Genomic DNA, 19338 nt, shown 5'->3' on the forward strand with positions numbered 1-19338 from the left:
GACATTGAGGAGGAGAGAGCAGCTGTAACACAGTACCTGGTCTAGTTCATGACATTGAGGAGGAGAGAGCAGCTGTAACAGTACCTGGTCTAGTTCATGACATTGAGGAGGAGAGAGCAGCTGTAACACAGTACCTGCTCTAGTTCATGACATTGAGGAGGAGAGAGCAGCTGTAACACAGTACCTGGTCTAGTTCATGACATTGAGGAGGAGAGAGCAGCTGTAACACAGTACCTGGTCTAGTTCATGACATTGAGGAGGAGAGAGCAGCTGTAACACAGTACCTGGTCTAGTTCATGACATTGAGGAGGAGAGAGCAGCTGTAACACAGTACCTGGTCTAGTTCATGACATTGAGGAGGAGAGAGCAGCTGTAACACAGTACCTGGTCTAGTTCATGGCATTGAGGAGGAGAGAGCAGCTGTAACACAGTACCTGGTCTAGTTCATGACATTGAGGAGGAGAGAGCAGCTGTAACAGTACCTGGTCTAGTTCATGGCATTGAGGAGGAGAGAGCAGCTGTATCAGTACCTGGTCTAGTTCATGACATTGAGGAGGAGAGAGCAGCTGTAACACAGTACCTGGTCTAGTTCATGACATTGAGGAGAGAGCAGCTGTAACACAGTACCTGGTCTAGTTCATGACATTGAGGAGGAGAGAGCAGCTGTAACACAGTACCTGGTCTAGTTCATGGCATTGAGGAGGAGAGAGCAGCTGTAACACAGTACCTGGTCTAGTTCATGACATTGAGGAGGAGAGAGCAGCTGTAACACAGTACCTGGTCTAGTTCATGACATTGAGGAGGAGAGAGCAGCTGTAACACAGTACCTGGTCTAGTTCATGGCATTGAGGAGGAGAGAGCAGCTGTAACACAGTACCTGGTCTAGTTCATGACATTGAGGAGGAGAGAGCAGCTGTAACAGTACCTGGTCAAGTTCATGACATTGAGGAGAGAGAGCAGCTGTAACACAGTACCTGGTCTAGTTCATGACATTGAGGAGGAGAGAGCAGCTGTAACACAGTACCTGGTCTAGTTCATGACATTGAGGAGGAGAGAGCAGCTGTAACACAGTACCTGGTCTAGTTCATGACATTGAGGAGGAGAGAGCAGCTGTAACAGTACCTGGTCTAGTTCATGGCATTGAGGAGAGAGAGCAGCTGTAACACAGTACCTGGTCTAGTTCATGACATTGAGGAGGAGAGAGCAGCTGTAACACAGTACCTGGTCTAGTTCATGACATTGAGGAGGAGAGAGCAGCTGTAACACAGCACCTGTGGTGTAAAGAACTTAAGTAAAAGTACTTTCAAGTACTCCTGAAGTAGTTGTTTTGGGGTATCTGTACTTTATTTTACAATTATTTTTTTTAAATTACATTTTGAATGCTTAGCAGGACAGGAAAATGGTCCAATTCAGCACTTATCAAGAGAACATCCCTGGTCGTCCCTACTGCCTCTGATCTGGAGGACTCACTAAACATAAATGCTTCGTTTGTAAATGATGTCTGAGTTTTGGAGTGTGCCTCTGGCTGTCCGTAAATTAAAAAACTAGAAAATGGTGCCGTCTGGTTTGCTTAATATAAGGAATTTGAAACGATTCATACTTTTACTTTTGATACTTAAGTATATTTAAAACCAAATACCTTTAGACTTTTACTCAAGTAGTATTTTACTGGGTAACTTTCTATTAAGGTATCAATACTTTTACTCAAATATGACAATTTGGTACTTTTTCCACCACTGATCATGAGTCTAATCTGGTCTCCTTCAACATGGTGAGCCTCATTATGAGTCTAATCATAAGGTGAATGCACCAATTTGTAAGTCGCTCTGGATAAGAGCGTCTGCTAAATGACGTAAATGTAAATGTAATCTGGTCTCCTTTAACATGGTCAGCCTCATTATGAGTCTAATCTGGTCTCCTTCAACATGGTCAGCCTCATTATGAGTCTAATCTGGTCTCCTTCAACATGGTGAACCTCATTATGAGTCTAATCTGGTTTCCTTCAACATGGTCAGCCTCATTATGAGTCTAATCTGGTCTCCTTCAACATGGTGATCCTCATTATGAGTCTAATCTGGTCTCCTTCAACATGGTGATCCTCATTATGAGTCTAATCTGGTCTCCTTCAACATGGTGAACCTCATTATGAGTCTAATCTGGTCTCCTTCAACATGGTGAACCTCATTATGAGTCTAATCTGGTCTCCTTCAACATGGTGATCCTCATCATGAGTCTAATCTGGTCTCCTTCAACATGGTGATCCTCATTATGAGTCTAATCTGGTCTCCTTCAACATGGTGAGCCTCATTATGAGTCTAATCTGGTCTCCTTCAACATGGTGAGCCTCATTATGAGTCTAATCTGGTCTCCTTCAACATGGTGAGCCTCATTAATTGTCTGATGAAAAAGAAAACACTGATCAGTATCAATCAGCCTTTTGTTTTCTTTCAAGTTATTAACTAATGATTAACACACACAAGTTCTCAGATGTGTGAGTGCTTTACCTATTTCTAACAGTATCATTTCAAATGGAGAAAACATCTCAGCAAAATGGAAACAATGTGGGAGGATTGGCAAATCCTGTTTCACTATCAAAATTACAAACCACATGCACAAGTGCATTGGACACGTCTATGAAGCCAATACTAATCCCATCATGTCTGCATTGGACACGTCTATGAAGCCAATACTAATCTCATCATGTCTGCATTGGACACGTCTATGAAGCCAATACTAATCCCATCATGTCTGCATTGGACACGTCTATGAAGCCAATACTAATCTCATCATGTCTGCATTGGACACGTCTATGAAGCCAATACTAATCCCATCATGTCTATGAAGCCAATACTAATCGCATCATGTCTATGAAGCCAATACTAATCCCATTATGTCTGCATTGGACACGCCTATGAAGCCAATACTAATCCCATCATGTCTGCATTGGACACGCCTATGGGCTGGCAGGTAGCCTAGTGGTTAGAGCATTGGGCCAGAAACCAAAAGGTTGGTGGATTGAATCCTGAGCTGACAAGGTAAAAATATGTCGTTCTGAACAAGGCAATTAACCCACTGTTCCCTGGTAGGCCGTCATTGTAAATAACAATTTGTTCTTAACTGTCTTGCCTAGTTAAATAAAGCTTAAAATAATGTTTAAATGTAGCAGAATTAAATACCCACAACATTCATTCTGGGGGAACTAGATTGACTCAGTTCACAGACTGTCAGCCAGACAGTGATTGTGCATCAATATCGTCAGACTAAATTAGAGTAACAACCAAATAAAACAGACAAACAGGGAATGTTCAGTGACCCAAAAAGACACTATAGTTGATTGTGTGAATCCACTTTATTTCCTATCATAAAGAACAGCTGTGGAAATGGGCCGTGGATTTAGACGTCCATCTGACTCCACAACAAGACATGACTGAATAGTTCAATAGTGTCTAATCCAAATAATCAGCAATGTCAGCTGTTAGTGCAGGGCTGGAACAGAAACCTGCACACCCAGTAGCTAGATCTCTAGCAGCAAGGTTGGGCATGCATTTTCTAGGTCTCTGCATCGTTACTTTAACAGTATTGGTGTAGTTATACAACTTATTCTAACAGTAAACCAATGGCATATTCAGAGCATTTAGAAAGTATTCAGACCCCTTGACTTTTCCCACATTTTGTTACGTTACAGCCTTATTCTAAAATGGATTAAATAATATTGTTTTCCTCATTAATCTACACACAATACCCCATAATGACAAAGTGAAAAACAGAAATACCTTATTTACATAAGTATGCAGACCCTTTGCTATGAAACTCGAAATTGAGCTCAGGTGCATCCTGTTTCCATTGATAATCCTTGAGATGTATCTACAACTTCATTGGAGTCCACCTGTGGTAAATTCAATTGATTGGACATGATTTGGGCACACACCTGTCTATATAAGGTCCCACAGTTGACAGTGCATGTCAGAACAAAAACCAAGCCATGAGGTTGAAGGAACTGTCCGTAGAGCTCCGAGACAGGATTGTGTCGAGGCACAGATCTGGGGAAGGGTGAAAAAAAATGGCTGAAGTATTGAAGGTCCACAAGAACACAGTGGCCTCCATCATTCTTAAATGGAAGACGTTTGGAACCACCAAGACTCTTCAAACAGAGCAATCAGGGGAGAAGGGCCTTGTTCAAGGATGTGACCAAGAACCAGATGTTCACTATGACAGAGCTCCAGAGTTCCTCTGTGGAGATGGGAGAACCTTCCAGAAGGACAACCATCTATACAGCACTCCACCAATCAGGCCTTTATGTGGCCAGATGGAAGTCACTCCAAACCATGAGAAACAAGATTCTCTGGTCTGATGAAACCAAGATTGAACTCTTTAGCCTGAATGCCAAGCATCACATCTGGAGGAAACCAGGCACCATCCCTACGGTGAAGCACGGTGGTGGCAGCATCATGCTGTGGGGATGTTTTTTAGTGGCAGGGACTGGGAGACTAGTCAAGACCAAGGGAAAGATGAATGGAGCAAAGTACAAAGATGTTTCTACTGATGAAGCTCATATCACGCTGAAATCAATAGAACACGGGGAAACGTTTAGGGGTTTACATTGTGACATCATTAAAATACTCCTACTACAATGTTAAAACATTCTACATTGTGACATCATTAAAATACTCCTACTACAATGTTAAAACATTCTACATTGTGACATCATTAAAATACTCCTACTACAATGTTAAAACATTCTACATTGTGACATCATTAAAATACTCCTACTACAATGTTAAAACATTCTACATTGTGACATCATTAAAATACTCCTACTACAATGTTAAAACATTCTACATTGTGACATCATTAAAATACTCCTACTACAATGTTAAAACATTCTACATTGTGACATTAATTCATTGATATCATGAAACAACTCCTTCATGTATTTTCTGATGTTTGATCAGAGATCTATTATCAGAGTATCTCTTGTCACATTGATCACAGCTATGAGGTTTCTCTCCTGTGTGTATTCTCTGGTGTACAATAAGACTGCTAGACTTAGTAAAACTCTTCCCACATTGATCACAGCTATAAGGTTTCTCTCCTGTGTGTTTTCTCTGGTGTGATAACAGGCTGCCTAAGTGAGTAAAACTCTTCCCACATTGAGTGCAGCTAAGATATTTCTTTCCTGTATGTGTTCTCTGGTGTACAATCCATTTGCTAAATGTAGTGAAACTCTTCCCACATTGAGTACAGCTATATGGTTTCTCTCCTGTATGTGTTCTCTGATGAATAGTCAGACAGCTAGAAAGAGTAAAACCCTTCCCACATTGATCACAGCTATAAGGTTTCTCTCCAGTGTGAATTCTCATGTGTACTTTTAGTCATTTTAATCTTAAGTAACTCTTCCCACAATCAAAACAGTGGTGAGATTTCTCTCCAGCGTGAATTCTCAGGTGTACTTTTAGTGAATTTGATCTTGAGAAACTTTTCCCGCAGTCAGAGCAGCAGTATTGTTTCTCTCCTGTGTGTACTCGCTGGTGTATTTTCAGTTCTGATGAAGATTTGCAACCTTTCCCACAATCAGAGCAGTACATTTGGGTTGGCACATCTGAGAATGAACCCTGATATTCTAAAAGCAGGGCAACAATGTCAATATAATTGTACCAAAAAAATTGTCAGTTGGTTGAATAAATAAATATGATTACTAAATGTTACATGAAATGAAAATATGAAATAGCCCCAATGTCAAAACACAGTTTTAACGTGTCCAAATCAATAACCAATACGCAGAAACAGTTTGGGATATATTGAAAACCTAAACATAAAATGTGCTATATACACAAACATCTGCCACAATAATCATATTACTTGTAATTTTTTTAAACAAGCACCTTGTTTTGACAAGTAGCAATAAATCACTGATATCGATTAGAGGGGAAATCAGGTTGTACGTGCTGTTGAAACTAACACATCTAAAAAAACACATGGAAATGGGAGATATATTTTACCTCACTGATTAGAGGACAACCTGCAGAAGACAGTCAGCTACATTTTGGAGTGATGCATTTAAATGTAGGGGTCGCTAAACAAAGGAACACTTACTTGTCATAACTCATCGATGTCATAACTCATCGATATCATGTTGAAATCAATTGCGCGAGAGGAGGGAGATGAGGTTGCACGTCCTGTAAAAACTAACAGCTCCAAAACCACACGGAATCTGGGAATAATGTGTACATCCCTGGTTAGAGGACAATTTGTAGAAAACAGCTATCTACATTTTGATTCAAGTGGGTCACCAATGCTGTAAATGTAACACAGCTCTTTTTTTGTTAGTCACTTTTTATTAAATCTCATAAATAGTAATCCTCCAATTCAGAGCCTGGATTTTCCCCCTGAGGCTAATATCCATATCATGTTGAAATCAATAGAACAGGGGACAAACGTTTAGGGTTCTACATTGTGACATCATTAAAATATATTGATATCATTTAACAACTCCTTCATGTATTTTCTGATATTTGATCAGAGGTCTTTTATCAGATTATCTCTGGTCACAGCTATAAGATTTCTCTCCTGTGTGTGTTCTCTTGTGTACTGTCAGCTCTCCAGATCGACCAAAACTCTTCCCACATTGATTACAGCTATAAGGTTTCTCTCCTGTGTGTATTCTCTGGTGCACTGTCAGAGAGCCAGACCTACTAAAACTCTTCCCACATTGATCACAGCTATAAGATTTCTCTCCTGTGTGTATTCTCTGGTGTCGAGTCAGTGTGCTAGGTGCAGCAAAACTCTTCCCACATTGACCACAGCTATAAGATTTCTCTCCTGTGTGTGTTCTCTGGTGTAAAGTCAGAGAGCCAGACATACTAAAACCCTTCCCACATTGATCACAGCTATAAGATTTCTCTCCTGTGTGTGTTCTCTGGTGCACAGTCAGATCTCCAGATTGACCAAAACGCTTCCCACACTGATCACAGATATAAGATTTCTCTCCTGTGTGTATTCTCTGGTGTCGAGTCAGTGTGCTAGGTGCAGCAAAACTCTTCCCACATTGATCACAGCTATAAGGTTTCTCTCCTGTGTGTGTTCTCTGGTGCACTGTCAGATCTCCAGATTGACCAAAACGCTTCCCACACTGATCACAGCTATAAGGTTTCTCTCCTGTGTGTGTTCTCTGGTGCACTGTCAAACCTCCAGATCGACCAAAACGCTTCCCACACTGATCACAGATATAAGATTTCTCTCCTGTGTGTGTTCTTTGGTGTAATGTCAGCTGGCCAGATTGAACAAAACTCTTCCCACATTGACCACAGCTATAAGGTTTTTCTCCTGTGTGTGTTCTGTGGTGTGATATCAGGCTGGTTGACTGAGTAAACCTCTTCCCACATTGACCACAGCTATAAGATTTCTCTCCTGTGTGTGTTCTCTGGTGTTGAGTTAGATGGCCAGATGTAGTACATCTCTTCCCACATTGAGTACAGCTATAAGGTTTCTCCCCTGTGTGAATTATCTGATGAATTTTAATGCCTGATGAGGTGAATCTCTTCCCACAGTCAGAGCAGCAGTGAGTTCTCTTCCCTGTGGATCTCTGCAGGTGTTTCTTGAGGTGTTCTGATCTGGAGAGACTCTTCTCTGCCCTGTCAGCATCATGAGGTTGTTGAGGCTCCCCAGAGGATCCAAGATAGTGAAGTATCTCTCCTGTGTGAACAACAAAGTCAGACAGATGATTTAAAGGCCCACAACAGCAGAAATCCACTGTAAAAGGTGATGCCAACATCGTAGCCATGATGTTATACAACAATTGATATCTGTAATGAATGTTAACATGATTTAACAATTGTCTTAAAATGAGCAAGAACATTCATATTTTGTCTTATTTTCACATTCGTAGTAACATCAATGATTGTAGGCTAGAAATAAATTATTAGAGTTGTTGAAACTCTAAGCAGTGTGCCAGACGACTTTTGGTCTCCAATATAGGCCCCTTTCTGTTTTTCCGATGCACATGCAATTTGGTTGTAGAAACTCCTCCCTGCTAATGAGGAAACCACTAGTTATGGATGTAGTATATCTGGTAATGAGGAAACCACTAGTTATGGATGTAATATATCTGGTAATGAGGAAACCACTAGTTATGGATGTAGTATATCTGGTAATGAGGAAACCACTAGTTATGGATGTAGTATATCTGGTAATGAGGAAACCGATAGTTATGGATGTAGTATATCTGCTAATGAGGAAACCACTAGTTATGGATGTACTATATCTGCCTGGAGCAAAAATGGTGAGCAAAGATTTTAGTTTTTCACAATGTATTCTGAATGGGGGAAAACTCAGGGAAGTAACTTCCATTTCCAGGTTGCTTATGAGTGCATTTCACACTACTTTGGATTATAATTGTAAAGCTCGCTTGAATGTCCTGCTTAATATAATGTTTGCTACAGTATTAAGAACCGAGTTAATGACAGTATCCATTTGGGTGTTGTCAATAAACTTATGATTTTTTAAATGTATTTTTTTGTACATTTTGTTTTTCACCTTTATTTAACCAGGTAGGCCAGTTGAGAACAAGTTCTCATTTACAACTGCGACCTGGCCAAGATAAAGCAAAGCAGTGCGACACAAACAACACAGAGTTACACATGGGATAAACAAGCATACAGTCAATAACACAATAGAAAAATCTATATACAGTTGTGCAAATGGAGTAAGGAGGTAAGGCAATAAATAGGCCACAGCAGCGAAGTAATTACAATTTAGCAAATTAACACTGGAGTGATACATGTGCAAGTAGAAATACTGGTGTGCAAAAGAGCAAAAAAAGTATATAAAAACATGGGGATGAGGTAGGCAGTTGGATGGGCTATTTACAGATGGACTGTGTACAGCTGCAGCGATCGGTAAGCTGATCAGATAGCTGATGCTTAAAGTTAGTGAGGGAGATATATGTCTCCAACTTCAGCGATTTTTTGCAATTTGTTCCAGTGATTGGCAGCAGAGAACTGGAAGGAAATGTGTCCAAAGTAGGTGTTGGCTTTGGGGATGACCAGTGAGATATACCTCCTGGAGCGCGTGCTATGGGTGGGTGTTGTTATGGTGACCAGTGAGCTGAGTTAAGGCGGCCTAGCAAAGACTTATAGATGACCTGGAGCCAGTGGGTTTGGCGACGAATATGTAAAGAAGGCCAGCCGACGAGAGCGTACAGGTCGTAGTGGTGGGTGCTACATGGGGCTTTGGTGACAAAACGGATGGCACTGTGATAGACTGCATCCAGTTTGCTGAGTAGAGTGTTGGAGGCTATTTTGAAAATGACATCACCGAAGTCAAGGATCGGTAGGATAGTCAGTTTTACGAGGGTATGTTTGGCAGCGTGAGTGAAGGTAGCTTTGTTGCGAAATAGGAAGCCGATTCTAGATTTAATTTTGGATTGGAGATGCTTAATATGAGTCTGGAAGGAGAGTTTACAGTCTAACCAGATACCTAGGTATTTGTAGGTGTCCACATATTCTAAGTCAGAATCGTCCAGAGTAGTGATGCTAGTCGGGCGGGTGCGGGCAGCGATCGGTTGAAGAGCATACATTTAGTTTTACTAGTGTTTAAGAGCAGTTGGAGGCCACGGAAGGAGAGTTGTATGGCAATGAAGCTCGTTTGGAGGTTTGTTAACCTCTCTAGGGAAGGTGGGATGAAATCGTCCTGTGGCGCGTTATTCAAATACCTTAGAAATGCTATTACTTCAATTTCTCAAACATATGACTATTTTACACCATTTTAAAGACAAGACTCTCGTTAATCTAACCACACTGTCCGATTTCAAAAAGGCTTTACAACGAAAGCAAAACATTAGATTATGTCAGCAGAGTACCCAGCCAGAAATAATCAGACACCCATTTTTCAAGCTAGCATATAATGTCACATAAACCCAAAAGACAGCTAAATGCAGCACTAACCTTTGATGATCTTCATCAGATGACAACCCTAGGACATTATGTTATACAATACATGCATGTTTTGTTCATATTTATATCAAAAAACAGCTTTTTACATTAGCATGTGATGTTCAGAACTAGCATACCCCCCGCAAACTTCCGGTGAATTTACTAAATTACTCACGATAAACGTTCACAAAAAACATAACAATTATTTTAAGAATTATAGATACAGAACTCCTCTATGCACTCGCCATGTCCGATTTTAAAATAGCTTTTCGGTGAAAGCACATTTTGCAATATTCTCAGTAGATAGCCCGGCATCACAGGGCTAGCTATTTAGACACCGACCAAGTTTAGCCCTCACCAAAAGATTTACAAAAAAAAAAAATGTTATTACCTTTGTTGTTCTTCGTCAGAATGCACTCCCAGGACTTCTACTTCAATAACAAATGTTGGTTTGGTTCAAAATAATCCATAGTTATGTTCAAATATCCTCTGTTTTGTTCGTGCGTTCAAGACACTATCCGAATGGTAAAGAAGGGTGACGAGCACGACGCATTTCGTGACAAAAAATTCTAAATATTCCATTACCGTACTTCGAAGCATGTCAACCGCTGTTTAAAAAAAATGTATGCCATTTTTCTCGTAAAAAAGCAATAATATTCCGACCAGGAAAGCGTGTTTAGGCTCAAAGACGAAAGAAAATAAAAAAATAAAAACATGGGGTTGACTCGTGCACGCGCCTAAGCCAATGGTCCTCTGATAGACCACTTAGCAAAAGCGCTAAAGTTTTTCAGCCAGGGCCTGGAATTACATCATTCAGCTTTTTCCCGCCTTCTGAGAGCCTATGGGAGCCGTAGGAAGTGTCACGTTACAGCAAAGATCCTCAGTCTTCAATAAACAGAGCCAAGAAGCTCAAGGAATGGTCAGAGAGGGCACTTCCTGAACAGAATCTCCTCAGGTTTTTTTTTGCCTGCCATATGAGTTCTGTTATACTCACAGACACCATTCAAACAGTTTTAGAAACTTTAGGGTGTTTTCTATCCAAAGCCAATAATTATATGCATATTCTAGTTTCTGGGCAGTAGTAATAACCAGATTAAATCAGGTATGTTTTTTATCCGGCCGTGTAAATACTGCCCCCACAGGTTAACAGTGTCCAAAGAAGGGCCAGATGTATACAGAATGGTGTCGTCTGCGTAGAGGTGGATCAAGGAATCACCCGCAGCAAGAGCAACATCGTTGGTATATACAGAGAAAAGAGTCGGTCCGAGAATTGAACCCTGTGGTACCCCCATAGAGACTGCCAGAGGTCCGGACAACAGGCCCTCCGATTTGACACACTGAACTATATCATTGAAGTAGTTGGTGAACCAGGCGAGTCAGTCATTTGAGAAACCAAGGCTATTGAGTCTGCCGATAAGAATACAGTGATTGACAGAGTCGAAAGCCTTGGCCAGGTCGATGAAGACGGCTGCACAGTAGTGTCTTTTATCGATGGCGGTTATGATATCGTTTAGTACCTTGAGCGTGGCTGAGGTGCACCCGTGACCAGGTCGGAAACCGGATCAGCGGAGAAGGTACGGTGGGATTCAAAATGGTCAGTGATCTGTTTATTAACTTTTTGGTGACAGGGGGCAGTATTCGGAAATTCAGATGAATACGTGCCCAAATTAAACTGCCTGCTACTCGGGCCCAGAAGGTAGGATATGCATATTATTAGTAGATTTGAATAGAAAACACTCTGACGTTTCTAAACTGTTTGAATGATGTCTGTGAGTATAACAGAACTCATATGGCAGGCAAAAACCTGAGAAAAAATCCAACCAGGAAGTGGTTTGTAGTTTTTCAAGACTGGGCCTATTTGATATACAGTGACTTAGGGTTCATTTTGCACTTCCTAAGGCTTCCACTAGATGTCAACAGTCTTTAGAACGTTGTTTCAGGCTTTTGCAGTGAACAGGGAGTGAACAAGAGCTCCTGGAGTGATATGACTGAGAGAATGACATGGCCTCAGTTGTGTGCTTTCACGTGAGAGGTAGCTGTGTTCCATTACATTTTTGAAGACATTTTGAATCGTCCGGTTGGAATATTATTGAATATTTATGGTAAAAAGGCCGTAAAGATTGATGCTATACATCGTTTGACATGTTTCTACGAACGTAAATATAACTTTTTTTGACTTTTCGTCGTGAAATTTTCGGCGCGCTTCCTACATTTGGAGTAGCTTACTGAACGCGTTAACAAAAAGGACTTAAATGATGGACTTTATCGAACAATAAAAGATTTATTGTGGACCTGGGATTCCTGGGAGTGCATTCTGAGGTAAGTGAATATTTATAATGCTATTTATGATTTTAGATGACTCCAAAATGGCGGGTATCTGTATTGCCTGATGTTTTTTGAGCGCTGTACTCAGATTATCAAAGTGTGCTTTCCCGTGAAGCTTTTTTGAAATCTGTCACAGCGGTTGCATTAAGGAGATGTTTAACTATAATTCTTTGAATAACAGTTTAATATTTTATCAACGCTTATGATGAGTATTTCTATAAATTGATGTGCTCATTCACCGGAAGTTTTCAGAGGAAAAGCATTTCTGAACATTACGGGCCAATGTAAAATGGGTTTTTTGGATATAAATATGAACTTTATCGAGCAAAAAATACATGTATTCTGTAACATGAAGTCCTATGAGTGCCATCTGATGAAGATCATCAAAGGTTAGTGCTTAAATTTAGCTGTATTTCTGGTTTTTGTGACGCCTGTCCTTGCTTGGAAAAATGGCTGTGTGGCTTTTAATCTAATGTTTTACCGTAAAACCTTTTTTGAAATCGGACAACGTGGTTGGATTAAGGAGAAGTATATCTTTAAAATGGTGTAAAATAGTAGTATGTTTGAGAAATTTGAATTATGAGATTTTTGCTGTTTTGAATTTGCCGCCAGGTGGGATGCTAGCGTCCCACATAGCCCATACCAGTTAACTTGGCTTCCGAAGACTTTAGAAAGGCAGGGCAGGATGGATATAGGTCTGTAACAATTTGGATCTAGAGTGTCGCCCCCTTTGAAGAGGGGGATGACCACGGAAGCGTTCCAATCTTTAGGAATCTCGGAAGATACGAAAGAGAGGTTGAACAGACTAGTAATGGGGTTGCCACAATGGCTGCGGATAATTTGAGAAAGAGAGGGTCCAGATTGTCTAGCCCAGCTGATTTGTAGGGGTCCAGGTTGTCTAGCCCAGCTGATTTGTAGGGGTCCAGGTTTTGCAACACTTTCAGAACATCAGCTATCTGGATTTGGATGAAGGAGAAGCTGGGGAGGCTCGGGCAAGTAGCTGCGGTGGGTGGGGAGCTGTTGGCCGGGGTTGGGGTAGCCAGGAGGAAAGCATGGCCAGCCGTAGAGAAATGCTTATTGAAATTCTCGATTATCGTGGATTTATCGGTGGTGACAGTGTTTCCTAGCCTCAGTGCAGTGGGCAGCTGGGATGAGGTGCTCTTATTCTCCATGGACTTTACAGTGTCCCAAAACTTTTTGGAGTTAGAGCGACAGGATAAAAATGTATGTTTGAAAAAGCTAGCCTTTGCTTTCCTAACTGACTGTGAATTGGTTCCTGACTTCCCTGAAAAGTTGCATATCGCGGGCAGTATTCAATGCTAGTGCAGTACGCCACAGGATGTTTTTGTGCTGGTCGAGGGCAGTCAGGTATGGAGTGAACCAAGGGCTATATCTGTTCTTAGTTCTACATTTTTTGAAAGGGGCTTATTTAAAGCATCAGACAAGTTACGTACATATAGTTGATTTTATTAAAACACATGGAGCGATTGGTAGAAAGAACAGATGACTCTTGGTTGACCAAGATGTATTTTAGGTGGGGACAGCACTAGAACATGATTTTGGGGCTCCCAAGTGGCACAGCGGTCTAAGACACTGCATCTCAGTGCTAGAGGCGTCACTACAGGCTGTATCACAACCGGACGTGATTGGGAGTCCCATAGGGTGGTGCACAATTGGCCCAGCGTCGTCCGGGGTAGGCCATCATTGGAAATAAGAATTTGTTCTTAACTGACTTGCCTAGTTAAATAAAGGTTACATTTAAATAAATAAGTGTTTTTTGACAAACCGTTTTTTACAAACCCGTCAAGGCTCCAAATTTGAGAAGGGTTTAAAACAAAGGTTTCAAACCAATGCATGAATGTTATTGAATCTAGGTATGTTTCGCCTTTAATGTAATGACATGAAAAAAATTGGCTGAATATTATACAATGACTTATCAACAGCTCTAATAATTTGCCTCCACAGGAAATCTACACTGGTAATTCTATAATATACTATATAGCCTAGAAACCTGGTTAAACTATCATTATGACATCATGGATGAATTCTAGAATATACTATTTATCCTAGAAACCTGGTTAAACTATCATTATGACATCATGGATGAATTCTAGAATATACTATATAGCCTAGAAACCTGGTTAAACAATCATTATGACATCATGGATGAATTCTAGAATATACTATTTATCCTAGAAACCTGGTTAAACTATCATTATGACATCATGGATGAATTCTAGAATATACTATTTATCCTAGAAACCTGGTTAAACTATCATTTTGACATCATGGATGAATTCTAGAATATACTATATAGCCTAGAAACCTGGTTAAACTATCATTATGACATCATGGATGAATTCTAGAATATACTATATAGCCTAGAAACCTGGTTAAACTATCATTATGACCTCATGGATGAATTCTAGAATATACTATATAGCCTAGAAACCTGGTTAAACTATCATTATGACATCATGGATGAATTCTAGAATATACTATATAGCCTAGAAACCTGGTTAAACTATCATTATGACATCATGGATGAATTCTAGAATATACTATATATCCTAGAAACCTGGTTAAACTATCATTATGACATCATGGATGAATTCTAGAATATACTATATAGCCAAGAAACCTGGTTAAACTATCATTATGACATCATGGATGAATTCTAGAATATACTATATAGCCTAGAAACCTGGTTAAACTATCATTATGACATCATGGATGAATTCTAGAATATACTATATATCCTAGAAACCTGGTTAAACTATCATTATGACATAATGGATGAATTCTAGAATATACTATATATCCTAGAAACCTGGTTAAACTATCATTATGACATCATGGATGAATTCTATAATATACTATATATCCTAGAAACCTGGTTAAACTATCATTATGACATCATGGATGAATTCTAGAATATACTATATATCCTAGAAACCTGGTTAAACTATCATTATGACATCATGGATGAATTCTAGAATATACTATATATCCTAGAAACCTGGTTAAACTATCATTATGACATCCTGGATGAATAAATTTGAGTGGTTACACTCCTCCTTCCCCCATCCCTCAGCTGTTTACCAAACCAAGCCTCTGGGCAGCCATTTTGTTACTGTTGGAAAAACCCACACAACCCAGCAATCTGCCGTTCATACAACAACAAATCTGTCATTCCACCACTGTTTTGGTTATAAGATGATTATGGGGTTGGAGAAATGTAACTACTTTCAAATTCATAGACAGACCTATGGATGCAAGGACTGACCATCCATGATATCAACATTATAGTTTTAACTATGTTGAGGCTATACAGTGTTGGTTTACATTTCTAAACATTGGAGTAAAAAAAAGCTTATTTGGGGTTCTGATGGGGTACAACAGTTGAACTAAGCTCATGAGACATGTGTTATATTCTTCAAGAATCAATGGGTATAAATAAATAATTAAAAAGTCACAATATGGATGTAACAATTGCAGATTTCCCCTTTAACACCACACATCAGTTCAACAACTGCAGAGTTTGTGCCTCTGTATTTAAGACAGTACTTACTAGTGTTAATCAGGGCCCGTTCATCGTTAGAACCATTGGATGCCTTAACATGCCTTTGGGAAACCGGGCCCAGATATCCAGATTCTTCCTCTTCTTCCTTCTTCGATGTGACAGTCATCTCCCCCTCCTCCTCTTTCACTCCAAAAACTGCATCCTCCTCTTCTTTTACTGTAACATCCTCCTCCTCCTTCACTCTGAACACGTCTTCCTCTTCTTTCACTGTAACGTCTTCCTCTTCTTTCACTGTAACATCTTTCTCTTCTTCTTTCACGGTAACAGCCTCACCCTCTACTTGTTTTTGTATTGAAACAGCCTCCTCTTCTTCCTCCTCTTTGACGAGAGCTTCTTTCTCCGTCCAGCAGGCCTCATCTTCTTTAGCAGGAGGAGAGTAGCTTAGTGAACTCATGGTCGGAGATGTTAGTTAGCTAGGCTAATGCTAACTTAACCAGCCCGCTAGCTGACTAATAACAACAACACCGTAAATATGAAATTAAATCGGATAACTAACTAGACGACAGAAGTGGGTTTAAAACACAGTGGCTAATATACACTAAAGCGTCTAATGAGCTTTATTGTTCGGCTATTTTGTCTAGCAAGCTACCGTGGTGTCTGACTAACTGTTGCTACTGTTGAAAGAAGCTTTCCGTCCACTAGATTATACGTCACACCAACAGCATTACCTTAAATTCCCAGACCGCCATCTGCTGACTGGAGTGGGTAACGCAGTTGAGTAAAATGTTTATTTTATTGTCAGACAAAAAGTTAAAGTGTAGGAAGCATGAGTTTTTACTCACCAGTGTAACAACACAGCGTGGTTAAAGACTTAGTAAGCTAGTTGTAGTCACGATATGGTTACCTATAAGTACAAACAGCTATGTTTTTGCATTATTACAAATGTATTAACTTATTTCGGGAAATCTTCTAAACTACCCACAATGCACTATTTCCCAACGTCATATGTATTATCAACTCTATGCTACCGAGTTTGTATGCCAGTGTAACGGTGTAATGAAGTTACATTTAAAAAATGTATTTAACCATTATTTAACCAGGCAAGCCAGCTAAGAACAAATTATTATTTACAATGACGGACCTACCCCTGCCAAACCCCCTGCCCAAACCCTAACCAAGACGATGCTGGGCCACTGTGCGTTGCCCTATGGGACTCCCTATCACGGCCTGTTATGATACAGCCTAGTTTTGAACCAGGGTCTGTAGTGATGCCTCTAGCACTGAGATGCAGGACCTTAGACTGCTGCTCGTGTCTTTACATTACAGTCAGTGATAAAGGTATGGGATTCTGGGTAATCTAAAGCAGATTTATGGAGAATTTGGAAATTAGGTGGTCCTGGGATAGAAATGTATAAAGTTGACATTAGATCATAAACCATTCACCTTTTAAATCATAAATTAGCAATTTATGTTTTAGTAACTTCTGTTGTTGGTTTGGCCCCTCTTTATATGTTATTTGCCGAATCTCAGTTTTCCATGTGGGTTTTATGCTGAAGTTCCCTCTTTCAAGTTGGTAGCAAACTGGAAAATGCATCTTCTTTAGGAGTGCTATTTATATCCTGTCACTACTGATCATTCATCCACACTGCATCTTCTTTAGGAGTGCTATTTATATCCTGATCATTCATCCACACTGCATCTTCTATAGGAGTGCTATTTATATCCTGATCATTCATCCTCACTGCATCTTCTATAGGAGTGCTATTTATATCCTGATCATTCATCCACACTGCATCTTCTTTAGGAGTGCTATTTATATCCTGATCATTCATCCACACTGCATCTTCTTTAGGAGTGCTATTTATATCCTGATCATTCATCCACACTGTGTATCTCATCAATGCAGGTAATTTATGACATGTATAAAGTATGTGTTTTATAAACTCATGAACACCAGCCAGTTTATCAGCCCGGTTCTGTTAGTTTAGGTGGATTATACTTCTTCACCACCAGAGGGGGACATTGAGTAATATTCCAGGTTAATTTGATATATTTTGATACTAAAATGGATGACAGTTTATTCTGATGTTGTGAATATGAGATTACACATGGAAACAATGTATTATTTTATTATAGTCAATTAGGAATTATTAGGAACTGTTAAATCCACTATATGATCATAATAACTTTGACAGACATCTTGATTTCTTTTTTTGTTAGTATATTATAGGGCAGATTTATGGAGAATTGCTATGGGAGTGCTATTTATATCCCGTCACTACTGATCATTCATCCATACTGTGTGTGTCCCATCATTTCAGCTTTGGAAATAAATGAACTGTCCATTCATTGCTCCTTCCTGTGTTGACTCACTGACTTGAGGGACCAGGAAGGTCACACTAGGTTGATATCTAGCTCAAGCTTGCAAACGTTAGTCACACCTCATGCTTTTCATGAACTGTGTGGTTGTGTTATCTAGAGGGAACCCGTTAGCACAGTAGCTCTGGTGCCTCTTGCCGTGGGATATCAACCTGCTTGCTCGTTTTTTTTGTTTTGTTTTGTTGACACAACAGGCTGAAAAGCGTCAATGCTTCAGGAATGCTTTCCCCATCACTACTTTCCAGCATGTTCTCTGTGAAGTCGACTACGGGAGTTTTGTCACTTTTTCCACCTTGGCTTACTGCTAGCGCACTAGCTGACTGACTTCTGGAATCTATCTATTTTGGATGTTGAGGATTTTCCCAGCCATCATTCTGTATGTCTCTGCTCTTCTGATCTGCAGTTATGTTTTAGTTGGGTTTTGTTAATCGGGTTCTAACTGGTCTCTTGTAGTTGGGCTCCAGCTCGCTGACCATAACTAGTTGGCTAAATAGCTAATGTTAGCTGGCTGGCTAAGATAACTGCATATAGCTAACATTCTTTGATATTTGGTTAGATAGCGTTATGTATTTCCAAAACGTTGGTTTAAACGATTGGTTTAATTTGAAGTTCTTTCTGTTGTTGTTTACATCACAGGGAATAGACCGGTCTTCCATATTACATCACACCTGCCTTTATCATTCTTCTGAATTCTTATTGGTTTTATGTAATAACTCCAAAAATAGAACAGTGAGGTGTAACTTTGCATTGGGACTTAAAACAATTTTTGGGAAAAATATTTAATTTGATCTTTTATAAACTTTACCATAACCTAACCATTTTATTTCTCTGCGTCTCACTCACTTTACATGTGTAGATAATAAAGCATTTGACCTTTCCACTGCGTTAACAATGGAGGATTGGTTGATTTCCAGTTTAAGTATTTAAGATGATTAACGAGAAAAGTATTGTCCAACCATCGGGTAACTTGTTTCATGCGCATCAAAGGTGAGGGTGAATTTCAGATGTTTACTGCTTGTATTGATGAAGGAGTGGAATCGATGAAGTTCCCCTGCTGTCCCCTGGAATAGATGGAACACGTCATCAATGAAGACTTTTTCATAGCCTGATGAGCTGCTAGAATGGATTGTTAGGGCTGACAATCACATTCTTCTCTAACAACCCCACATACAGATTGGCATA

Source organism: Salmo salar, unplaced genomic scaffold (assembly GCF_965601325.2).
Source record: "Salmo salar unplaced genomic scaffold, fSalSal1 ptg000129l, whole genome shotgun sequence".
In the NCBI taxonomy this organism is placed as follows: domain Eukaryota; kingdom Metazoa; phylum Chordata; class Actinopteri; order Salmoniformes; family Salmonidae; genus Salmo; species Salmo salar.